General features: G+C 41.6%; 1 long non-coding RNA gene across 1 annotated transcript; it reads left to right on the top strand.

The window, feature by feature from the left end:
* Positions 1-5,724: 5,724 nt before the first annotated feature.
* Positions 5,725-10,182, top strand: LOC139671263 (uncharacterized). Its single transcript, XR_011697702.1, has 2 exons — positions 5,725-6,144; positions 9,545-10,182. It is a non-coding gene; the product is annotated as an uncharacterized lncRNA (long non-coding RNA).
* The last annotated feature ends 16,028 nt before the right edge of the window (positions 10,183-26,210 follow it).

Below are 26,210 nucleotides of genomic sequence, written 5' to 3'. Positions count from 1 at the left end.
CCACAATGTAAATTATTGATGCTGCTACGATCCACAAAAGACATGTGCCTAGCTTTAGGCATAGGGGTAATAAAACTGATGTCTAGAGGAATCCTTTAGCTCAAAGTTAAATATGTGCTTATGTTCTTTGGGCTACTAGTGGCTGCTTTAGAGCTTATGTACCTGATGGGATCTTGAAGTAACAAAGCTGGCTGTGCTATGATAGAGGATGCAGGTTTGAATAGACACACTTGGAGGTTCCAGATAATTCTCATGACCTCTCAGAGAAACTCAGCCCTGTTGACTTTGCAGGAAACCACTTGAAATAGATAGCCCTTATCGAAAGTGACAGCAGGTACACGATCCTAATAAAAGAAACATGGACCTGTTGCACATCATCCTGTCATTGCGTTACCTTGCCTGACAAAGGAAGGCGGCACACCATGATCTCAAATATTAGCATCCCAGCTGATGGAAAGGGAGTCAGGAGGTGGAGAGAGGGTGGGATGGGAGTGGGGCTGGAACCACTTGGATCAGTGGCTCAGCACTCCATGGGTGGTCTGTGCGCTCCTGGTGACAGATGTGTTTGTGAGGAGCCAAACTGAGCCTTGACTAAGCAGAAATAACAAAAACAGAAACCAAAGAAAAAAGGTTAATAATCCTGTCTCTGGGGCCTTTTTGGCTTGCTGTTCTTCACTCCTGCCTTCAAACAGCCTGTGCTACAGCAGATTGCAAGCTCTTACGGAATTGCCAGCCTTTGCCTTTTTGAAAAAGCCTTGCTTTCTTTTTGGCTCAGTTTACATTCCTTTTCAGCCATCTCTTCCTCTCTTGGAGGTGGGAGTATGCAGTGTATTACGTATGATGTTATTTAAACCTCTATGTTGATTGTGGTTTCTATAGAGCCTTGTTGTTGTTGTTTTTTTCTTTTAATGTATCACCTGTCTTTGGAGCAAGATGCTTCTGGCTTGGCTGTCCTCACTGCAAAATGGTAGAGGGAGAATTAGGAAAGGAGCCCTAAGACCTGCAGATACAATGCCACGGTGATCAGCAAAACCTACCTGATCACATCTGTCTGTTTCTCCCACTTGTGGCCTCTGTGAATTCTGCACTCTTCAATTTCTCTTCTCTGTTCTCCCTTTCACACACTTGCCCCTTCCTGAGGGCTAAGTTGCAGGCATCCTGTTGGAGGCAGTGCCTCTGCTTCCAGCCAGAGGAACAGCCTTCAGGAGGAAAAGCATGCATCGAAGGCATCCAGCTACTATAAAGGAACTCTGCATTTTCCCTTTCCTTTACTCTTCCTGGGCAAAGGGGAGACAAGCTATGTAATGCCTCCTCTTCAGGTCTTTATCCACATGAAGTACAGAGCTGACAGCCAAGTTTCCATTTCTTACCATGGAGTAGTCACCATGTGGGTCTTTCAGGAAGGAATCTTTGGGGAGATGCTCAGCAGGAGCCCATGAGAGATCTGCCTCTGATGAGCCCAGAGAGGTGGCCTCTAACCTCTGCAAGCAATGCTCTACTCACTCCAATGCCTCCTGTTTTCCCTTAACCTCCAAAAGAAGTGAGATTGAACCCTGGTAAAAGGCAGCATGTCCTAGCTTTGCCAAGTCCTCAGGAGAAGGTTTGGCTCTGCAGAAAGGTCATTGTCAAGACATCCCATGCAAGGCAGAATCTCCTGTTCCTTGAGCCTGGAAGGGGACCCTTGGCTGAGCCTGGTGAAGCCCATCTTGAACTCTGCTGGTTCAGAAAATCCTTCTGAAAATGGATGGATCAGAGACCACCTACAGTTCCGAGACTCACAACTAACTGGCCACTGTCACCTGAAGAATTTTCCTTTCTTCCAGCTCCTGGCTGCATCTTCAAAGCCTTGCCCTTCCAGAAGAGTCTCTTTCTGCACATAGATGTTCATATGTCCTCAATGGAGTCTCTGTTGTAGCTGTGCTCACAAAGTAGTAGGCTATGGACAGAGCAAGACTGACATTTGAATAGAAATTGGAAGAAGAAAAAAAGACAAAGGGACTTTTACAGGTCAGGAAGTCTCAGATGAGCAAATGACACTTTGCCCCTCTGTGCTGAACTATGTGTGTAAGTACACAATTTGGCTGTGCTCAATCAACCTCACCTAGGGGTTTGCCCTGGGCTGTCTCCCAAGCTTACATGAGCTGATTAACTGAAGATGGAGAAACAAAGAAATAAGAGCTTCAGAATGTAGGGCTTTTTCTGACTGTGAGGGGAGCAATTTCTTGCTTCTCTAGAACAAATTTGGGGTTCAACCCTCCCTTTATGATGCCAGTGTGGCCCAGGCAAGGGTTAACATTTCAAAGTCACCCACCCCACTGCCCACCCTGCAACCAGCTTAGCTTGCCCTTCCATTGTTTGGACTAAACCTTCCCAGATTTACTTACTTCCTTTTGATGTCTGGCAATGTTTGTTTATTAGCGCCAGTGGCCTGTGTTAACTCTGAGTAAGTCTTTGACTAAATCCCATTCTCTGCCTTTCCTCCTCCCTTCACGGGCTTGTGAGCTGATAAACTTCAGCGCTGGCTTTCAAACCCAGTGAGGTTAAACATGAACTTCTTTTACACCTGCCTGCTTTCCCAGCTAATGGACTCTGGTTGCTGCTGAGAGAGGAGTCCTTTTATGGCAAAGAGAAGGCTGCAAAGGTTCATTTTGTTTCTGGTTCATATGTTTGAGAAGTGGGGTTTTAACTCTTGAAGAGGAAAGGATTATTTTAGTGAATTCCCTGCTGTCCAGAGGTCATCTGCTTAACCACAGCAGAGAAATAATAACAGGACAGGTATCAGCCTGTGTCACAGAGTTACATGTAGGCCACCAAGCACTATTTTATTATTCCCTTTTTTCATGGTGCCTAAGTACCATTTTGGGACTCAGAGTTTAGAAAGCTTCAATCTAAAGTATGAATCAAGAGAAAGACAATGAGAGCTGTTTGGGAAATGATAGATACTTCCTATGGAAACATTTGCAACAGTTCTGTTTTTCCTTTAATCTTGGAAAAGTGCCGTTAAAAGAACAAAGCCTACAAAAAAAACCCCAACAAAACCAAAGAACCCAAATCCCCAGGCTTTTTCACGCTTTTAATATTTGAATTTTTTATTTTGCTATGAGTCTATCTCAAGGGAGGAGGTATTGAAAATTCCCCTACAACTATTTGTGCCTCTTCATTTTAACACAATAATTTCTGTCTATATTTGCTTGTGTTACTTAATTACGGACATAAGCCTTACTCTCAAATTCTATGTAGGTTATGTGCTCTATGTATATGGTCTACATTTTATAATTTATGATTATGAGATAAGGCTACATGATAATTTTAAAGTAAAGAATCTTTGGATATTTATTGCTCTATTATTTTGTCTCCCAAAATGCTCTTCATCAGCAATGATTAATTATTGAGTCATCAGTATCTAAGAATCCTAAAATGTCTTGTGGTTGCTTAAATACCCTTTTTTGCAGGATTTACAAGCTCACTGATTTTTAAAATAGTGTTTCAATGGTATATAGACATTTCAGCTGGGGTAGTGACTGTGTGGTGCCAGTCTGCACTTTTCTATGCAGTAAAAGTGTCTTTGTCAAAAAGATCTCACATTCAAACAGCAGGTGATTGACAGGTGGCAAAGAGGAAGGATTATAGAATATGAGTTGCAGAGTGCATCCAGATTGCACTGAAAACTTTTAAAAGCCTAGGGAAAATTTGTGGTCATCCAGAACTGAATTTACATGACAGCCAGATGACGTAATAACAGCCCTCCTTTTTCTCTGTGGTATTTTTTCTTCATATATTTTCTCAAACTATAGCATTTGGTGCAAAGGCTTTTACCTCACTTTGTTCATGATTCCTTGGGCAGTGCCTTTGATCTCTTTTGGTGTGGTGATGAAAAGACTCCACTGTAGGTTTCTGGCATGTTTTAAGAAAATGTCCCCCAGTTCCTTGCCAGCTCTGTCAGAACAGAGCAGAAGAGTTAGATGCCTGTGTTTCTACCCTTCCTATTCGTAGCCCAGATTCCCTTCTCCACTCCAGTCCCACAGCAGCTCACTCACCCATGCCCCATGCCAGCTCAGAGCAGGTGTGATTCTGCCAGGAAAGACCACCAGCAGAGGCCATAGGGATGCTTATGTCCATGAGCATCAGGGACCTGGTCACCAATCCTGCAAAGCCTGCAAAAGACAGGACATTTAGGCACTCTGAAGCAGAGCAGGCTGCTATTTAACTTTAAAGATCAAAGCTTGACGGTCTCTGCCTATAAGAACTATTCCTGTCTACTTAGAAACCTTTTGGTTTCTAGAGGTCTCTGGTTTAGGCAACTAGGGCTTTCTCCAGCCACCTTAATGCTGAGATGTGCTCAGAAATACTTTGCAGAAGCCTGGAAACAGATCACTGTGAGCCTGGAGGCACTATTTTCCAAGAGGTCAGTATTTCATAGATTGTTATGATAACCGGTGACAAAAAACCTGTTTACATGAAAAACAGTATTGATGTAGGTAATGGAGTTGCAAATCCCAAGTGCATTTCAGCACAAATCTGCATATAGACACAGTTCTTTGTAAACAAACACCCTAGTGCCACAGCAGCCTTCAGAATGGGCACAGCTTTGCCTTGTCTTTACCTAGAGCTGTGAGTCACAGAAAGGTTTTGGTTCTCATTTTTGCATGAACAAACCCCTGCCTCTTGCGTATTCCAAATATCTTCCTTTAAACATTTATTTGCCTGTTGCGGAGCTGGACTGCTTGCGCCCTTTGCCTGAGCACTCAGCCAGTTCCCTTTGAAGATGTTTACTAATTAAATAAGAACAAAGATGGAATGAATGTTAAGCACCTTCAAATACTTCTTGTGTGCTGCAGTCCCATGACTGTACTTTACAAGCTTCAGTAAAATCTATACAGTTTGGAATACACCACATTCCTGTAATGGATTCTCTTTGTTAAAAAGGTTAAGGAAAAAAAATAAGACATTCTGGTTTGTTTCATTGTCTATTTTTCACATCTGCAACTTTTACAATAGGAAAGGTGCAGAGCCTGTTGCATCTGACAGCATCGAGACCCAGCATGGCAGATCCCACGTCCAGCTGTGTCTTTAGGAAGCTTACTGTCTTTGCTCCTTTTTCTTATCCACCAAGCACAGGCTGATATCTAAAGGCACAAGTGCAAAACAAACACCAGTTATAAGCACTGTCAGCTTTAGGGATATCCAAACTCTGAATAACCCTTATTTTGAGGATCTGGGGTAAAGTTGCTTTCTCATTCATTTGGGTGTGACACACTCATGCTGATCTCAATAGCTGGAGATCTTTTTAATTAAAGAACAATGATAAAAAGCCACATAAAATGGGTTGCATCAAAGCATCATCATACTCCAAATGCTAATTATTATAATTATATAAGATTGCTCACGTTTATTTTCTAGGTGGGAAGGCACACCAGCTGACTTGAGTTTCAACGTGTGGCTTTTTCAGCAAAATTTTAAGGAGTCAGATGTCTTGCCTAGGAGTCATCTGTTCCAAGTTGCATAGCTGTGGTCAGTCTCTCACCTGATGCAAACATGTCACTCAATACCTGAAAACTGGCATGAGGAACATTCTTTGACAAGTGACAAGCTCCAGTCATGGACTTTCTTTGGTCTTCTTGTCTCAGGGACACTTGGCTCCTTCCAGGCTAACAAATGCTACTTTTTCAGGAGAGGTAATGGAAGTGCTGTAGGTACATAAAATGTCACAGTGATCTTCTGGTTAACAGGGGATCTAACGATCTCTACTTGACCATCCCTCTGGGATTATGTTGGGGTTTGGTCCCTTTCAGAGGAATAATAGGCCCAGCATGACTGGGCCTGCTGTTAGCCCTTTGAAGGAGCTGGGGTGTGATGTGCAGTAGCAACAACCTCCTTTTCCCCACTAAGAGGCTGGTGATGAGGTTTTCTAGGAGAGCAAATATGGAGCTATAGCAGATATTGTTAATTACTCCAGATAAATTACTAAGGGGCACTTTGTGAGAAAGATGGGAAGACATACAGCCCTAGGAACCGTGTTCTGATGTCATGGCCAAGTTGGAGAGAAGGACCTATGGTGAGCTGAAAAGAGTTAGAAGATACAAGAAAGCACAAGCTGCTCAGGGCACAGGAGAAACCACTTCTTGGTTGGCCTGTTCTTTCAAGGTTTGTGACCAATATTTGTTTTATACTGACCAAACTATGTTAATCTGTACTTTTGCTGAACTAATGAGCAGTTCCAACATACACCTTGTTGAGACTGGAGTCCTTGTCTTTATATAAACAACTCTGGGAGAGGGCTGAAAACACCTTGCTAGGTTCAAACAAATGAGACAAAACAATTTTGAATCATTCTCAATTAAAAATAATTAAAGGCTGTTAAAAATCCTGTCAAAAGATGATGTTTTTTTCTGAATAAAAATACCTAAGGAGAATGGCTCCAGAATGGGGGGTGTAATTTTGTAAACTAAAGCTGTTCAGTGGGTTAGATAGAAACTTGTAAAAAAAAGGAGCTGCCAACCCCAATTCATATTTTTTTCCTGGTTAAAAAAACCCTCAAAACCACATTTGGTTGAAATTTTTATTTATCTTTTCCTCTGAGGCTGGTGAATGAAGATGTGCAACTAAATTGGCATCAACTGAGTGTTAAAGCTCTTGAGTAAATGTTTGTATGATCATAAGTTGAATTAGGTTGGAGGGGATCTCAGAAGGTCTCTGGTCCAGACTTGCTCAAAGCGGGGGCAGTGCCAAGATCGGGCTGATCAGGACTTTATCCCTGAGGTTTTGGACACTCCACAAGAGCCCATGAGGTGCTGAGTGCGATTGTGTGGCAAGTGCCAAGAGAGTGCTGTGGAGTTGCCCCATTTCTATTCTCTATCTTCACAGTCGGGGCCTGATGTCCTACTGTATGTAAAGATCTATCTATCTAGCTGGAGAAGAGTAAACTCTGTGATTTTACTTAGAGTTTCTGTTCAACAACTATTTCTGTTGGCAGTTTGTCCAGAGCCAGGTTTCAGATCATCCAAAGCAAAGGGCAACAATTTCAGAGGGGAAACTGAGGCAATGGGCACATAGGATGAGACAGAGAGAAAAAGCTGGGCACAGACCACTGGTGGTGTCTGCTACCTTGCTGCTACGGTGTTTCCTTTCCTGGACTGGAAATAAGGGCACACGCCCCTAACTTTCCATAGGCTTACTTGTCTCCAGGACTCAAAGCTGTACAGCAAAGTTTCTTTCATCTTTTAAGGAACAGATTTTTGCTATGATTAAAGTTGCATTTTATTTTTATGCCTATTGAAGGGAAAGCTGAACACATATTTCCATTCTTTGTTTTCCACACTACTGCTTTAATATAACTTCCTCTTAATAAAGGCAAACAAAGAGGAGGCCACTACTAAAAAGCTCAGATAGTTCCATGAGTAGCAAAGCCAAGGGAGTTTCATTTCCTATAGGCTTGTATCTTGAGATTGAATTTTTGTGTGGTGTCTGTGGTGTCTAATGACAGCTGAGTCACAGGATGGTTTAGGTGGGAAGGGTCTCCTTGAGCTGTTTAATCCAGCATCATGGCCAGAGAAGGCCTAACTCTGGAGTCAAATCAGATTCTGAGGGTCTCATTTGGTGACGTTAGGAAATATCCAAAACTGGACAATATCCAGCCTCTCAGGGATCATGTTCAGGTTTTTTTTTGTCCAGATGGAATAGCCTCCACTGCAAGTTGCAATTTTTTCATCTTGTACTTTCGCTGTACATCTTTCAAAAGAGGCTGGCTCCATTTTCCCTGTTTTCCTTCCATCAGGCAGTAAAAAAAAGGAACTTGACCCCCCCACCGCCCATAGTTTTCTCTTTGGCTGGTTGAACAATGCTAGTGTCCCGGCCTCTCTTTGCATATTAAGATCTTCAGTGTTCTTTCCATCTTAGTGCTCTTCACTTAGACACCTTCAATTTTATCTGCCTCTTGTAATGGGTAGTGGTCCCAAAGTAAGATATGATACAGTTTGTTTTGTTTTGTTTGTTAATTTGTTTTGTTATGTGATTCTTTTTCTTCTTCCTCATTCTCCTACCTATTCACTTAAGTTTTGTGTCTTTGAGTCTTCCACCTCCCTGTCAATGTATTTATCAATTTTTAAATTGATAATGAGTTCTAAAGTTATTGCTGGAAAGGGATAAAATACAAATGCACCCAGTCTTACATAGTACCATTACACGGGCCTCATATTCTTGGGAAAAAAGGCTAAAATGCCGTCAATGGTAATGTATTGGTCTGACATGGAAAGAGAGAGGAAAACAGGTGAGGACTGGGCAGATATCCTTCCAGATCAGTTGTTTGTCAAAGTTTCTTTTCTGAGGTATTTGCCATGGTTTCCTGCTGGTATTTTTTGACCTCTCAGACTATTACTTCAAATTATCTCTTCTAAATCATCTGGGTTAATCTAGACACTGAGTTGAGGTTGTTTTGTCTACCCTGATGGACCCAACTTCACACTAATGCAGAAGTGCCAGTAGAATATCAGCAGATGGTACAAGAATGGTACTCGCTCCTATTTGAAGGTTCTGAATCTGAAGATCTGTCCCCTAAGCTCATCTCTAGCTCACCTGAGAGGGTGGAGGGAGGGAGCTGAAGACGAAAGTCACTGTCCTGCATGTGAGGAATCAAAAAGGACTGGCCCTTACAATGGTGTATTATCAGGATTTTTTGCCAGGACAAATGAGACCTATACTGATAAAACCCCCATTTTACACCAGAATAATATCCATTTTTTTTCAAGGAGCGTATTTCTGGCATGGAAAAGGGCGTACAGGTTATATGGGCAAAACTCCAGTTTTGCCTGTGTAAGTTAGTGAAGTATTCTGCCCAGGTTAGAGCACAGCCATTTGGAAATTAGTTTAGGCCAGGTACTCTTGACAGCTCTGGTATGTCTGTCACACGTTGCAGCCTAGCACCCCATGACTGATGCTTTCCAAAGTCTGTATTGCAGACATGGTCTAAAGAGAACTAGTATAAATAACTTTTCACTGGCGCAGCTGTATTGATTCTTGGAGGGTCAATGATTCCGTTTTGCTTATATGATTACAGCTAAACTGGCAAACCTTCCTGAGAAGTCACCTCCGTTTGATGGCAATTCATTTTGAGCTTCTCAGAGGTTATCATGAACATGGAAAACATCCAACGAATGGATTGTTATTGCAGAAGGAATGAATGCAGATTGAATCCCCCTTGAGTACAGCTAAGTTTTCAGACAACAACAGAGCACCATGACTGTGTTCTATTAGTTTTTCATATTTATAAGCTAGTGAGTGTTACATATTTGACAGGGCAAGTCACTGCTCTGCTTCCAAGGGCTCTTTGTAAGACAAACAGGCACCTTCAAAAAATCCACACAATATCCTTTCTAGAGGAAACTAGAGTTGGAAGTTGGAAACATACATTTCAAGTAGCTAAAGCCAGGGTCTTTTCTCTTTTAAATTACTGGGTTTATTTTATTTTCTTTAAACCAGCTGTTTTGTGTCTTTCCTATGCCATTTCTTTTTTTTGCTTACATGCCTACTTCTGTTCTTCCATCCTCAGGTCTTCATGCAACAGTTAATATTTGAAGGAGCACCTAACATGGCAATGGATAGTGAAGCTGGCCCTTTGGAGAGTCTTCAGATAATAAAACAGTCTTGCATCAAGCTGTGGGATTGATTTCTGAAAGAGTATGAAGAAATTAGCATGAACTCTACTCTTCACGTTTTTCAGTGTTCTGTACATATTTATTTCATTTTTTCCTCCTCTCCTGGAATCTCATCAGAAAGCATTTCTCTTTACCATGCAGACTTTTTTCTTTCTGTCTGGTCTCACAGCCTGTCTTCCTCTAAGTAACTGAGTCATCCATTTCATCTCTGTCAAAAACTTCCTTAGGTGCTAGGTACTTTTCATTCACAAGTTAAAATCGATGTTTTTATGCTTGGGGACTTTTCCACTTTTTAGCCCTTCCTTCTTTTGGACTGTCTGTACTGGGTGTCTTTTCCTATTCATGAACTTGCTTTTCTTGGTTACCCTTCCAGAAGAAACCTGTCATAAAGAAATTACTTCTCCTTTGTTTTGTGTAACTTCTAGACAGCAGACAGTGTGTACTGAAGGTCCTGACAGCCAATGAGTTTTCCCTACATTCAGCATTTCAGAAGGTTTTAGTGACATTTAATAAACCACCACAGTTACAAGTCCCAAGTTGTCCTATGAAGCTGGTTTGTGTTGCATCTGCTTACCCCCACACAAACTCTAATAGTACAGAGTGCGCAGTGTCAAACTGAGTGACCTAAATCCTGATGAAATCTAGAAGATTTCAGTGGTACCCAAATAGCCCTTAGTTTTCTCCCAACAAGGACAAAGTGCTCTTGATGAACTTTTTATTTATGAAGGTTGCCTTGGTGAAAGTGTAGTAGAAATTGCTATACTCCATCTTTATGGGTTTTCATCATCAGTTCTTAACTAGGGGCAAAACCAGAGTTGGGTTTGAGATGGAGTCACAATGGCTCAGATCAGAGCTTGTCTGCCCACTAATGGGGCTTCTGCATCATCTGTGATTGGATTAGTGCATTGACATCACCTCATATCACATATAATACTAATGCTGTAGAATGCTACAGTGCCTCTACTGTATGCTCACATTTTGTCACCTTCACACCCACTTACTGGAAAAAAAAATTAAAAGTTAAGGCTGTATCTTCATTGATCAGAAAGACAGTGTTTCTTTCTGAAGCAGAAATGAAATGGCATCCTGTAGGAAGCAAGGTTCAAGCCAGTCACAATTTTAAGTACAGCACTGCCAAGCCGTTGAGAAGACCTATTGTGTTAGCACTGTATTGCCCTGTTGTTAGCTTTCAGGAGATGACTAATGTGCCTTAATTAATCTCTGTGTGGAAAACATACTTGGTAGGCAACACAGACAAGGCCAAAACTCTGAGCAAGTTACTGGGAGCTGCAGCTTCATGACTTGCTTTTCATCAGGGAGACGTCATCCACATAAGGAGGCCAGCACAAACTGTGCTCTTTGGTCAAAACTTATTTACTGAAAATTATGATAACCTGACCCTAGCTGAAGAAAAAGCATCTTCATAAGTAGAAAAATACCATGTAAAATTGCAATTAACCAAGAAGACATGATGTATCACTGAAGGGCAATGAATAGCAGTAATGCCACAGTGTGGCAAAGGCATGGTGTGTTCAGCTATGCTGTTCTGTACAATCTAGACATGATTTCTGGATGCAGTGTAAGTGCTGTTGAGGGATTTTTTTTATTTTTTCTTTTTTTTTTAAATTTTAGTAATAAAGTTAAGTCATTGCTTAAATCAGAGCGTTGGTTGTAATGGCAGATACACAGTCATCTTCAGTCAAAAGATCTCAGATCTCTTTGTAGACAAATATTCAAAGGTCATTTTGTCCACAGCCGAAAAACAGCTCTCTCTGGAATAAAAATGAAGCAGAAAGTAGAAATGTGCAGAAATATGAGGCCAGGAAGTGAAGACTTCCCCTTCCAACCGAAGGGCAGAGGGATGGCCAAGTGATTATTAGCCAGAAGACTGACATAACAAAACTGCCTTTTCCAGTGTTTTGTATTACAGATGAACACTGTATATAATTGAAAATATCCGATCCAAGTCAGCAGTGCATGAAATCTTCCTCAGTGTTGGATATTTTGTTGATTTTACTTTTAATGTTTTGGCTCAATGGGATGACAGCAGTTACTGACTTTGAGATTAGCCTGTGGTCCAGATTGATCAAATGCAAAGTCTGAGGGTGAAAATGCACTCTATAGGGCCTAAAATGCTACTAATATATTGATTATGTTCTTTCATGGGGATATTTATCCCAGTGTGCCAGTCAAACATCATATCCATCCCATAGCTGCTTATAGAGGTGAAACACATTCCCTCTTTCAAAACACTGGATTTGAAAGGAAGGCTGAAGTAAAGGCAAAAATACTGAATGGAGAGTAGTTTGACCACAGTGATGATAATAAAGCTGAAGGACTAATTCCTGAGTCTGATCCTTATCTAGCTGTGGAAATGTCACAACACTGAGTGAGGCTGCCTTGGGCTTGCTGGAGTTCGGCCCAACTTTAATGCTTCATTTCAGGCTTGAGGTAATGGTCTGTCATGAGAATCAGCTAAAATAAAAGCTAAAACTAAGTCTGGAGAGTGCAACACTATTTATGGATGGAGATGAAAGTGAACCAGAAAAGCAATTGGAATGCCATGACAGAGGCAAATGTTCAAGAGCAGAGACAGTTCTAGGGAATGAGCTCTAAGACAGGGAAAATAAACCCTCAGTGCAGGTAAAATCAACACCTGGCTTTTTCACAGACCAGATCTGTGCCGGAAGGTGTTGCCAGGGAGGCACAGAGCTCTCCTATTAGGAACACAGTTTATCCTGGTGAGGCTCTGCTTTGCCTGGTGATTTAGCCTCTCCTTTCCATCATCTGATCACTAGCAGAATTAATTCTACAAGCAAGAGCACTGTTGTAATGGAACATCTTTCATGCTGCTGGAATTAGCCCAGCTATGTCAGTCCAAATGTGGCAAAGCTGGAATGGCTTTAGCCTGGCCTCAGATCACATCCCCTTATCCTCTTCACTCTCTAGGATGCTGAAACATCCTGGTTGTAAAGTCAGATATGAGATTTCTTTAGTGAGAACTGGAGAGTGGGACCCAGAATTTCCTCTCTGAAATGCACATTTGAACAATGTGAGAGGAGGAGGGTTTGTGATCTGTGGAACAGCATCTCCCACCTCTGGAAATAAGGGCAGACCTAAGTGGATTGCAGAAGTTCATGGGGGCATTATTTCTGAGGCTCCCCTCTGGGAAGCTGCCCTTGGATCACCTGCCTGAAAACCTGCATGTTCTCCAACATCCAGCTCTGATAGGGCCTGAAGACTACATGCTTGGGTCCCTTTTTTTGCTAAGCGGTGGGAAACAGTAATGTAAATATCTTCATATTGTAATCCTTATCCAACAGGTTTCAACAATGAATTTTCATAGGAGAGCATTTTTTTTTACACACCCTGCTTGGTTGCTGTTTGAGTACCTCACTAAGATGGGCAAGAGATTATTTAGGAACTAATGAGAATTTTAAGCTATTGAAAATCTTTGCAGACTTTTTAATAGGTTCTCTAACAAACTTGAAGTGGATTTCCTACTGGCTCTGTGTATAATAGTCTGATGTTTTAGGAATGGTGCTCAGGTAGGGCCCAAAAGCTGCTCCAAAGGACCCATCTGAAAAATGCATTTCTGTAAACCACCCAAGAACAATTGAGTCATTGCAGCCACTTGTCACTTTGATTGTATTTTCCCGGTTTTACTCACTGCAGCCTGTTCTAGTGAAGTGGAAAACCTCTGCTCCTCAGAGTTTACCTTTGTGGGTAAAGTTGTGTCATGCCACTAGTAGAAAAGTAATGCTCTTACTCTACTTGAGGGACAGGAGATGGATGGGCCCTAGAGGACAACAGCAGTTTGTATTCTCAGAGATATTTAGGTACTTGATTCCTATTGATTTTCTCATGATCCAGGTAGCATGTAAATACCTGGAACAATCTGGACAGAGATAAGGTGGTTTCTTTATGAAGCTGCACTGAAGGTTAAACACAGAAATGACTGAAATGTTGAAAACAAAGTGGGAGAACATAAAAGCCATGTGATTACATGGGGGCATGAGAAAAGGCCTGAAGGACAGCCAGTCAAGAACTGCTCGGGGAGATCTGAAGACATTCTGTGCTGGCAGTTCATCGATGAAGGTTGCTCATTATTTGCTTATTTTGAACATGTTGTTTGCTGAAGGCCAAAGCCTGTCAGATCTTAGGAAGGCTTTTTTCAAGAGCTTTTGTTGCTTCAACAAACAGGTCATGAGTCCAACCCACCCACTCCACAAACAAACATTTCTCCAAATTATCAGGGCAACGGAGTTCATTTGGCAGAGATGTCAGTTTGGTAGAGATGAATCGTTTAGGGTGTGGGGGTTTTATTGTGTGTGTGTCTGTGTCCAAGTCTTTGCTTTCCACTCTTCAGCTTTCTCCTCATGCATCCTGTATAATGACTCTGTATGTGTGTGTGTGTGTGTTGATTTCATTCCTTTCAGAGCTGCTTACCTTTCTAATTATACTCACTAAGTATTCAGTACTTCAGTTGGCTCTGTTCCCAGAACAAAGGCTATAGCTGAATACAAATAACTGAATTAAAATAATGTTGGCTTATAATCAGAGGAAGGTCCTGTGTGGCTTAGGAAGTTTGAGTTATCACAGGCAGAAAGGTAATTCTACTGGCTCACATGTAAATTGGGTGCCTGTGCTTCCCAAACCAGCCTCCACACTCACACATCTGCCAGATTGCCTCTCCTGTTGAGCTTTGCAGTGGACTAAAGGGAGATGATGGCAATGATTGCTGGAGAGGCTTCGCGAACAAAGATTTTGAGAAGGGCTCTACCCATGTGGGTGTGTCCTTCGAGCCTGCGCAGTGGATTTTTTAGTTGAGGCACAAAATGCACAGAACTTTACTCCTAAGGTTCTTGTGCCATGGCCGAGTGAGCTTGGACAGTGACAATGAAGTCCTCAAGACCAGAACCTACAGCCCCTGGTATTCCCAGAAGGTCTCCCATCCAAGTGCCAACCAGGGCTGACCCTGCTTAGCTTCCGAGATCTGATGGGATCGGGTGTCAGGGTGGCATTTAACTGGATGGCAATGATTACAGCCGTATATTGGGACTAGAAGGAACTGTAAATGGGCAAGAGTATTTTTCAGAGACAAGAATAACTCACAAAATGTCCAAGCTTGAGTAGGGGCCTTTTGAATCGTTGAAAGTAGGGCAAGAATTACATATAATGGTATCTAGAAGATACTTTAATGGGATCCCACTTGAGAAAGGCTGTCTTAATTTCACTGTTCAAGAAACCAGTTTGGTTTTGAGAAAGAACTGGGAAGAAGAGTGCATGAGAGCAGTTTTTGGAGAATGTCGAATAGACATTTCTCTTGCTCCTTCAAGAGAATGAAGAACAGAGCTGACATGTAAGAGAGCTCATCTCTCTGCACTGGTGATTAAAACAAACAAACAAACAAACAAAAACCCCAAATACACCCCCCCCCAAAAAAAAAAAGAAAAAAAATTACTAGGACATAGCTCACTGTAGTCTTACATATAAATCCATCTGAATTGTCAGTAGTCATTAATTAGAAACTATTTTTGTCCCAATTTTAGCCCTTGAGGGTTTTTTGTTAGGATTTTTGGTTGTTGCTTGTTTTGTTTTGTGAGTTGTTTGTTTTTGGTTTTTATTTTTGGTTGGTTTTTTTTTTTTTGAGGGAGCAGGGGGAGTGCTTTTGGGTTTATTTGCTTTGGTTTTGTTTAAATACAGCTGGTGCAATTCAGATCAGAATTGGCAAAGCCTGAAATTTTTTTTTTTTATTTTGGGAGTAATTTTGATGATGTTGTCATGAAATTACGCCATCCTAGAATATCATTATTAACTGAAAGTGGTTTTTTCTGATTTTTTGTGCTTTTTATTTTTTTTCCCTGATGACTTCTAATCCAGCCCTTACCTCTGTGCTACTGTTTCCTATCTATTCATTCCTTTCCACTGTGCATCAGATGTGTGCCTGTATGGAGTACTACCATATAACTCAAAACCGCCTTTCAATGCATTAAGTGCTCTAAAATTGAGAGGTTCTTTGTACCCCACTGCTACAGATCCCAACTGATAAGGAGAGGGGGATGTTAAGCTAGAAGGAAGGCTGGAATAGTCTTAACCTGCTCTTTGCTTGTATTGTTTCATGGACCACCTGGGCATACATGAGAAAATGCATTTCAGGTAGAAGGGATTTGCCAGGTAGAGGAGAAAAGACAAGTCTGGACTTTTCAGCCCTTTGGGTCACAGTTTTGAAGGTGCAAGATTCTTGCTTTGATTCTATAATGACAAAAGTTTCCTCCAGGTCCTCAAGCAGTAAAGGAGCAACGGCAAATGCTATGGAAACAGCTCGAAAGAACTCAAAAGAAATATCTATCAGCTAGTCACCCATCAGGCATATGTCCTTCCCTCACAGAGTCATTCATAGAATAATTTGTTAAAGCTGGAAAACATGGAGTCCAACCTTAGACCAAACACCACCATGCCAACTAAACCAGAGCACTAAGTGACACATCCAGCCATTCTTGAACACTTCCAGTGATGGTGACTCCACCAATTTCCTGAGCAGCCTATTATAATACTTAACCACCCATTCAGTGAAAAAGTTCTTTCTGATGTCCAACCTGAATCTCTCCTGGTGCAATATGAGGCTATTTCCTCTTGTCCCACCACTTGTTGCCTGGGGCAAGAGACTGACCTGCTTTCAGGTAGTTATAGAGAGTGATAAGGTCTCCCCTGAGCCTCCTCTTCTACAGGCTAAACACACTCAGCTTCCTAAGCCACTCCTCATATGACTTAGTCTCTAGATCCTTTTCCACCTTGGTTGCCTTTCTCTGGATATGCACCTCAGTGGCTTTCTTGTAGTAAGCGTCCCAGAACTGGGCACAGGATTCAAAGTGTGACCTCACCAGTGCCAAGTACAGCAGGACAATCACTGGTCCTGCTGGTCACACTATTGCTGATGCAGTCCTGAATGCCATTGGCCTTCTTGGCCACCTGGTCACAGGCTGGCTCACGTTCAACCACTGTTGACCAGCCTCCCCAGATCCTTTTCTGCTATGCAGCTTTCCAGCCACTCTTTCCCAGCCAGTAGAGCTGCAAGGAGTTGTTGTGACCCAAGTGCAGGACCCAGCACTTCGCCTTATTGAACTTCATACAATTGGCCTTGGCCCATTGATGCAGCCTGTCCAGATCCTGCTGCAGAGCCTTCCTGCCCTGCATCGGATCAACATTCTTGCCCAAGTTATTGTTGTCTGTGAAATTACTGAGAACTCCATCCTCATCGTCCTCCAGCTCTGGGCAGCAGAACTGCTTGGCTTTCCTGTCTATCTGTGGAAGGCTTTGTGTATTTTAGGAAACCCCTCTGGAAGATGTGGTTGACTTTCCTTTCCCTTTGAACTCCTGGAGCTGATCAGCTGTTGGAGGGTAAGGTAAGCCCCTGGGCTGTGAATGTTAATACACAGTTTCAGAGTCCTTGGGGCTGGTGTGAAGTGCACCTTCCAAATGCATGTGTGACCCAGCCTCTTGCTGCGTCAATAGGGCTGACATGGTGTGCACAGCTTTACCATAGCCTTCAGGCCAGTATCAAAGCACCTTTGAGGCATCTGCTATTGAAATTCATCAGAGATGGTTTAAGTGTTCTTGATCCTTCCAGGGACTGAGCTGGATGGTCTCTTGAAGTATTTGCCAACACCGTAATTCAGTAGTTATCATTAGCAACAGGAATGCTGGTCTGTGCTCCAGCTAGCTGGAATGGGGAAAGAGAAACAGCAAAGCAGGCAGCAGTTTTTATTAAGCAAATTGCACAGATGCACCAAATCTAACCTTGTGTTTTCTGAGCTGCTCCTTTTATCCTTCACTAGTGTGAAACTGGATGTATCACTTTTCTGGCAGCATATGGTGTTTGTTTTTTATTTTTCCTCTCTGGTATGGAGTTCTGCTTGTGAAATACACAAGCAAAAAAGAACAACAAAAAAGACTAAAAATATTTTTGAATAAAAGTAATTTTAGTGAAAAAGAAAGGTTATGCATGAATGAACTAGAAGTCTTCACCTGTCCAGATAAGTTATGCATGAATACAGCATTCAGAGTGGCAGTTTTCTGCTCAAACATGAGGTAGATTTATGATAACTCATAGTTAACTTTTACAGGTAGTTTCACAATTTCTTCTGTAATCCAGATGCAATGGGTTTTGCTCATGTAAAATTCATCTTTGGCCTTTAGGAAGAAACTGTGTTCTGAGGTTGAGAGAAAAATAGAACTTGATGGCTCTTTTCTTCAGCTGCTGTATTTTTGCAGGCAAAGCCTCCACTGTATGAGCACCTGTTATGCAATCCATAAGGAAATCCACTAGAGCAAGGAAGTAGAGGAAATTCCTTTTCCATGTTTTTCACTCTTTGTACATTTCTTCCCTATGAAAAGAACTGATTCTTTATCTATCAATATATACATGTATCTAGGTTTAAAATTGCTTTGTAAGTAAAAGGGGTTTGGGGAATTCATGGAGTTTGGTTTTGGTAACTGTTTTTGGGGTGGATTTGGGTGTTCTTTTGGTTTTTTGTTTTGTTTTGTTTTGGGTTTTTTTGAGAGGGATAGAAAGGTGAAACGGTGGTGAACTAAATCCCTTTTATAGAGTATTTGGTTCGCACCTTCTTTTATATCCTTCTTTCCTGGTTAATAGCACTATTTGATCTAATCCAACATCATTATTTAGTCTTCAGTGATAACAGATAACACAATGAGCTCTGTTGATAAGGAGAAAAGGAGACTATAATGGCAGAGTAATTTAATTGTGAACAGCTCTTTAATTAATTATTAAGTCAGTGGTTGGAAGCTGAAGGCAGAAAAATTATACCTAATTTCTAGTGTGTATCTATACACTCAGAATAAATAAGATCAGCTATCATTTGTAAATTTAAGGAAACTTTGGAATTTTTGATTTTTGGACTGGGATTTATGTTACCCAGCTTTGGGTGCCTCCAATGCATCTGAATCCAATTCTCAGAATTCTGTGTCTTATTTCCTTTGGGTGAGGATCTAGTCAGCAGAGTTAATAAAGTTTAGAGTATGACTCACCCAACCAAAGACAGGTATTTAATTTAAAATGAAGTGGATGGAACTCTGAAGCTCCATTGACTATATTGACCATATCCCCACTGGCAGTAGAAGGACCACTAGCTGACATGACAGACACCTACATGCAGGTGGACTCTTTCTGTCTCTGAAGGCTTTGAGCTCAGCCTAAATGACATACTCCAGAGCAGCCTGTGATGAAGAGCCTGAAGAGAAGCAAAACTTTAGTTGCCTGTTTTGCAGGAAATTGGAGAGTGATCACTGGCCCCTTCTGAGCATAGAATTTGTGAATCACCAGTGAGTAATTCTCCAACTGCTGTTGAAAACTGTGCTGATCATTTTGGGGCTTTCACTATGATTTCCCCATCTCAACGATTCATCTCTGCCCTGGCCATATTATTAAATGAGTGCCCATGGATAGGCTGCTTTTCTTGTTTTGGGTCTTGGCTCACTGCAGGGAAAAGTGAGGTACTGAAGTGTGTAAGCACCTTTCAGCCCATCCTGGTGTTTCTTGTCTGACTGATGCCTGCAGAGATATGGGGAATCATTGAAGTCAGTTACATTTTGAGTGAGTTTAGGGGCCTGCCCAGGCAGAACATCTCACAACATTAAGGCCTGTTTTTCTATGCTGCAGTCAGTAACGATCTTCTTGGGTTTGCTTGCCCCTGTTTATCATTTGTTTCTTCCAGGCTGTTTATGTCCAGTTTCACACAAGAGCTTTTGCCTGCCGTGCCTGACTTCGTAAGGGTTTTCTCTGTGCCTCGAAATGGTTCCCCTTGCCAATGAACCCTGCCTGCTGTGTCCCAGCTGGTTTCCTTGCTGTGGACATGTACTGTTCTCCACCTGCTTCAGACACAAGAGACTTATCAATGTGAGCAGAGAGCCATACTGAGACATTTTTGGTTCCCCAGACATTTCTCCATTATGCCTTCTCTTCAAGCTTTTTTTCACAGGTGCTTTTCTTTTCAGGACACTGGTATTCCTCCCACCCATGCATGGTTCTCCTGGGCACCCTTCTCCCTGATATCATGATTTTTTTCCTGGCTGTCACCCTGTTGGTTCCCTGCTATCCTTCCAGCTGGGATGTAGTAGAGCCAGTTGGCATCAGGAGAGTTCAACTTCATTCAGCACCAACTTCCCTTCCTGTGTTTCTGATAAGAAAGATGGACAAGACCTTTTTAACAGGGCCTGCAGTGAGAGGAAAAGGGGTAAAAGTTTTTAAACTAAAAGAAGATAATTTATATGGGACATTAGAAAGAAATTCTTTACTGTGAGGGTTGCAAAACACTGGAAGAAGTTGTCCAGAGAAGTTGTGGTTGTCCCCTCTCCGGAAATGTTCAAGGCCAGGTTGGATGGGTCTTTGAGCCACCTGATCTAGTGAAAGGTGTCCCTGTCCATGGAAGGGTGGTTTGGAACTGGGTAATTTTTAAGGTCCCTGTCCTAGTTCAGCAGGAGGGACCAGCTAACCCTGTGTGGGGGTGATCAAAGCTGTGTATTCTACCCCCTCTATTCATTCCCCAAGGTCAATGGGCCATTAGCAGCAGCTGCCCAGGGAGCCATTATCACCTTCACACCCAGCCTGAGGGGGGGGGGGGCGGAGCTGCTAATGGGCCATCAACAATTCAACACCCCCTGGCTCCCAGAGTTAATCACCCATTGTGTGAGTCCCCGCCCAGGGGGAGGGACTGGGTGCTCCCTGAGGGTACATAAATGGTGGGTAAGAAGACCTCAGGAACTTCTCGTCGGATCCAGAGCAGCAGCAGGACCTTGACAGGAGGAGATCACCGCTCTCGCCCAGACCACAGCCCTCGCCTGCGCCAACAGGTTTTTCTTTTCCTTTTACTCTGGACTTGGGGGAGCCACAGGGGTCTCAGCACAAGGGCAAACAAACCCCCTTGGGTTTGTTCCCCAGGACACTGGGTTATACTGCTGGGGTTTTGTGAGTTGAAAGCAATTTCCCTTGTGTGTCAGTGTTGTTATTGTAATATTATTATTAAATTTTAGCTCTGACTTATAATCTCTCTCGTGGTGAGTTCATTTCCCCTGCTGGTTCACCTTTAAACCAGCACAGTCCCTTCCAACCCAAACTATTCCACAATTCCATGACAATATGTCTCTGTTAAAGTTTCCATTAAATTTGAAGAAAATTCCCGGGTTTTCTTCTAGACTTAATTTTTGTTTCCTCTTCTTCCCATGTTATGTATTGGCCCAATGGTACATTATTCTATGCCAGATTAAAATATCTTGTGTCTTGCTTTTCATCCCCTCATACAGAAGTCAAGGTCATCACTGTATCCTATTTGCTGCCTCCTGACTCATTAGTTTATTGTCAAATTTTCTTCAGAATTTTGTAATTCTTCTCAATGCTGTCAACAACCCTATCACTGCAATCAAATCTCTAGAAGTTTTGTTTTCTTGTTCTTTTGTTCTGACGTTCACACCTTGTGGAAAATGTGTTTGTTTTCCTGTTGTTGTTTCAGTTTTTTTTTTTATTATTGCTGCAAAATAATCCCCTTTAATTTTTGTTTCACCAGGGACTTTTTTAATGTCTTCTCTGTTCTGCCAATAAATTGTGTCACATGACGTGGGGATTTAAACCTGTCTCCTTTTCTGAACTCTTAGTTTCTGCCACACTGGTTTCGGCATCTGAATTTCACTGGTCTTTTCATTTAGCATTTTAAGAAGTCTGGTATCCTTTCAGTAATTTTTGTTCCTTTCCCATGACTGACTGCCTTTATTTTTCTCATCTCTTGCTTTCTTCACTGTCTTGTTCATTCAATGGACTTAATTTTCATTAACTTGTCTCACATATCAAGCTGAGCTTTAGGACACAATACACTCTTGGGGGTCACTTAGTGTTTCCCTTCCCTTTATTTTATCTTAGAAATCATCAAGTTTCCTCCAAACTGATCCAAACCCTTCTGATAGAGACCAGAGCACACTGTACTTCATTTCTTTTTCTCCCAGTGTTGAAGCCACAGTGATTAGTGGTCATGAGTAGGTTTGTTTCAACGCAGTTACTCGGGGCCATGGGAACCAAAAGCATGCAAAAATGCAGTTAGTGCTCACACCAACAATTTTTCCCCAGTTGTGCTGGACTAACATGGCTCTCATTGGCTCAGCACTCACTCAGGTGCCTGTTTTTTCACCTGCATGCCTCAGCCTGGCTACATACTCTATTCTCTCCTCATTCACTTACCATTGTCTCAGTGTTTAATTGTGAATTGATGCAAATATTTCTTCAGGAAGCTCTGCTGACAGCAAGGTCTCAGCTACATGATCTCAGTTGCCCCACATGGACTGGGGACAGGCATTTCCTGGAATCTTCCCACATAGTATATATGTTGTATGTGTCATTTGAGAAGAAATTCTTCTGTTTAATTCCTCTCTTGTTCGTTCATTGATAAACAAAGGATTCCTGATCTTCCATCCACTTGGAAGCCTTTATTTGCCAGAGGGTGTTTTACTGCCTCTTTAAGTCCTCATAAACCATCAAAGCACAGTGAAATCTCTCAGTCTGTGTTGTTCTGTATCCAGTGAGTGTTCCTGATCAGGAACAGCAAAATGTGCTACCACTTGAAATATGCAAAGACTGCCTGATATTAATGAAAAATAGTAAGCTACCTATAAATGGAGCCACACCTGTTTCCTCCAACTAGAGGACAATGTGGATTAAACCCTTGCCTCACTTTTCCACAGCTCTTACAAAACACTGTGTACCATTTACAGTTGGGAGCCTGATTATCGTTATGCTTCTTTAGCTCAGGGAAAAACAGCTTTTCCTCATGTAGATTATATTTGCATTTATATTTATTCATTTGCATACAGATTTTTATGCCCTACTCTTGAAAGGTAAAGAGATTCCAGCTCTTTTAAAGGCAATAACAGTTCATTTTATGCCCTGTTCTCCATAACAATAATTGCTATAACTCTGAAGCTCCCCTGGCATTTTAAGGGCAATAAAAAAGGGGGCATAGGGAAAAGGAGAAGAAAATTCTTCTATTAATTGGTGAGACTCCAGGGTTCTGTTCTGCAGTGTTTTACTCCTGTGAGTAATCTCATTATCCTTGGTAGGACTGATTATACAGAGGCGGCAGGATCATGCTCCAGAAGTCCAGCCTTTAATCAAATCTACCTGTTTAAAAGGAACACATGGTTGCCTTTCAGTGGGAGCCTTTAGCTCTGAAATGAGGATGTAAATTAGCCAAAACGCCTCAGAGGGAGGAAGACTTCATCTCCCAGGTTTTCTCTCTGCTCTTGCTAAAATTAATCCATTGGTTGTTTCTCTGTGTGTGTGCGTGCGTGCAGGGGAGTGATTCTCTGCTATTTTTCCTTTGATAGAAGTTCAATCCAATTTATAGAAAAAACCATAAGCTTTCTCCATGTGTTTGAAAAAAAACATGTATAAAAGGTTTTATTGTATGGAAGCAGTAAAAAATCATATAAATCTTTAGTCAGGAAGGGATGAGTATTTAATAAAAGTAACAGGCACTTGCAGGAACTGTAAGGTATTGCAGAAACAGAATAGCTCCAGAGAGGAGAATGGAAAAGTCTGAAATTCAGGCAAGACCTGGAGGAGAAAGACAGCGGAGCTGTGATGCTTGGCTTTAAAAGGGGGTGAAGATGAATGGCTATAATAAAGGTATATAAAATATTGGATTTTACTGGGCTTTTGTTTAACATTTCTTCTGATAGCTGAATAAAAGTCTAAAGAAATGTAAAAGACCACAGTTAAAGCAGATTAATGTTTATTTTTCTTAACATAATTCATAAATTCATATCACACAGATATTATTAAAGCAAAAAAAAAAGGCATAGAGGGTTTAAAACAAACTAATTGAATGTTAGTAAATGTACTTAAATGTGAGTTAGACAAGCAAGTCTTTGAATTAATATCTTCCATCCATAATGAGATTCACAAAAATTCCACATTTGTTTCATAATAAGAATCAAAATCATTTTATTCCATATAAATGTGAAAAAGGTTACCACATCATCTATCAGCCGTCAGATGGGGTAACACAAGAAAAGTAACATCAGCTTTCCTGTATTAAGAAATAAAATGTCAGGTGAAGAACAGAAAAGATGCAGAAAAGCTCCATTTGTCCCAGAAAAAAAGTGAAATAAGACCCCAATTCAGACTTGGTCCTTTTTATTTTTAATATCCCTGCTCTGTAAGAACAGTCACAAACTCAAGTGGAAAATTAATGAGTCACAGCAGAACAGCTTGGCTCTTCTTCTGCTGCATCCTTCCCTGTCTGCCACCTCACCAGGCATCTAAGGTTCTATCCATGTTCTGCCACTTCCTTGGTGGCCATCAGGAGGAACTTGAGGGAGGGTCATCTCATCCCATGTTAATGACTCTCCTACATTGACTTTCTACTGCTATGGGTAAAGCAACAAACTACCCAGAGAGGTATCAATCATCTTTTGAGGCATTCCTTCAATGGCAGAAGTCTTGAGCCTTTTTGTAGCATTTTACTATTCAGCTGCTGATATACTGCCATTGACAGTTTAGTGTTCCAGTCAATGTCAGGGATGGAAACGCACGTGCCCAGTACAGGGCTGGTACTGCAGTAGGTGAAGGTGAAGAGCATGAGAAGAAAGTTTTGCTTGTGCTTTTGAAAAGCATTAAATAGTAGGATAGACATTATAACATGATTGTTAGTGCCTGGCTGCTTCTCCTGACCTGCCCTTTGAGACCAGTATAAGCCATACTCTTTTACACCAAATGAGAATCTGATCTCCATTTTAGGAAGAGAACCAAACTTGTTTGCAAAATAATTGACTTGGCTTCCATCCCAAGCTAAACATCTTTTGGTTTTGGTCAAGGTAAGTTCCTGCTATAGTTAGCCAGTCTTGTACAATTAATGTTTGGTGTTGCTCTGTGTGAAATTTTCATGCTGCGGTTGCTTACACAAGACTAGCGCTGGGTCAGTTGAATAGCTGCTGCTGTGGGACAGTGTTGGTGAAATTAGGGTGAATTGGGCTGGCCACACCAGCTAGGTTGACTCATGCCATCAGACTTGCCTGTCTCCATACCTACTGTCCTGACCCTTTTCAGCTGTAGCATCCTATGGGAATCTGTCTTCCAGTCCCTGGAAATACAGAGCAGAGGATTTGGAGAGGCTTATAAGTGCTGGTGGAACAAATCAGGTGAGGTGTGAACAGCACATCTGGAGAAGCTGCATGGTGCCATGGCTTTTCTCTTTAGCCAAGACTGTAGCTGCTGGTTGTTCTCTGGCACTGAGCAATATGACACCATCCACTTTAACATTCAGATAAAACCTGAATACTTTTAAGCCAATGTTACATTAAAAAAATAAATCTTTTTTTACAGCACAGAGACCTTCAGATTTGAATTAAATATATGCTTCGGTAAACAAAACTGTACTTAATAAAACACTGTTCCATATGCACAACTTCATTCCCATCCTCAAAGAAATAGTGGTCAGCCTCCTGCAGCATGGGGTTGGAACTTGCCTCCTCACTCACTATGTAGAGATGACAACTTTCTGGGCAAAGTAAGATGCAAGTTTGAACATTTATTTATTAGAAGTTGATGCAATCTCACTACTCCAATGATTTAATTTGCATGCAAATATAGAAGGAAACTTATATGGATCAGACAAACATCTGTCAGAATTGAAAAAGACACAGATACTTGAGCAGGGAGATGAATTAGGAAACCTCATAAGATGCCTTCCAACTCTGATTTTCAGTGGTAACTTGGTCCTGTAAATTGGTAGTTTTTCCAGACAGGGCATGTAGACACAATCCCTGGGAATGTGAGAACAGAATTTTGGTAACAACGACGGTGATGCTTCCTGCAATGCAGCTCTGACATTCAGATGAGTTTAAAAGTCACTGCAGGACCCAGTATCTCAATTTTGCCAGGCTAAAATATGAAAGCTTTTGTGTCATTAGCTGCTACATTGCTCCCCTCCTTGATCCCCCATCTTCTCAGACTTTCACTTCCTCGCTCTGATTTGGTTATGCCCGTGATGTTGAAACACTCTTCTTTGTGTACCTCCTGCTGCTACTATTAGTTCCTTTTTTTTTTTCTGAAATCTCTTACATTTCTTTACAGATGAAACCCTCTGAACTTCCCCTAAGTCACCACCTCTGCCTGTTTTCCTGTGGTGACTTCTTTCATAATTTTACTTTTTCCATTAATTTTAAAGCTTAATATTTTCCTTTTTTTTGTTGTTGTTGTTTCTCTCATGCTACTTCCTTTTACTCTCTGGAGTTTTCCAGTGTATATCTCATATTCTTTTCCTATCTTCCCATTTCCCTTAGGCTGCCCACTACAGAAGTAGTTGTCGTCTTTCTTTTCTCCCAGTCAATTTAATGCTTTTTGGTTCACACATCACTGTTTCTTAACCCTGAAGCTCAAATGTCTCCTTGATGCACTAATTTTCCTGCTAGTTCTGTAAGGTTTTAATTCTCTGTGCTTTTCCTAGCAGGTCTAGATTTGAGATTGTGCTTTTTTAGTTAACTAATCTTGCCCTG

Source organism: Pithys albifrons, chromosome 4, assembly GCF_047495875.1.
Source record: "Pithys albifrons albifrons isolate INPA30051 chromosome 4, PitAlb_v1, whole genome shotgun sequence".
In the NCBI taxonomy this organism is placed as follows: Eukaryota; Metazoa; Chordata; class Aves; order Passeriformes; family Thamnophilidae; genus Pithys; species Pithys albifrons.
The sequence above is the reverse complement of the archived record's forward strand: the minus strand, read 5'-3'. Positions and strand labels throughout refer to the sequence as shown.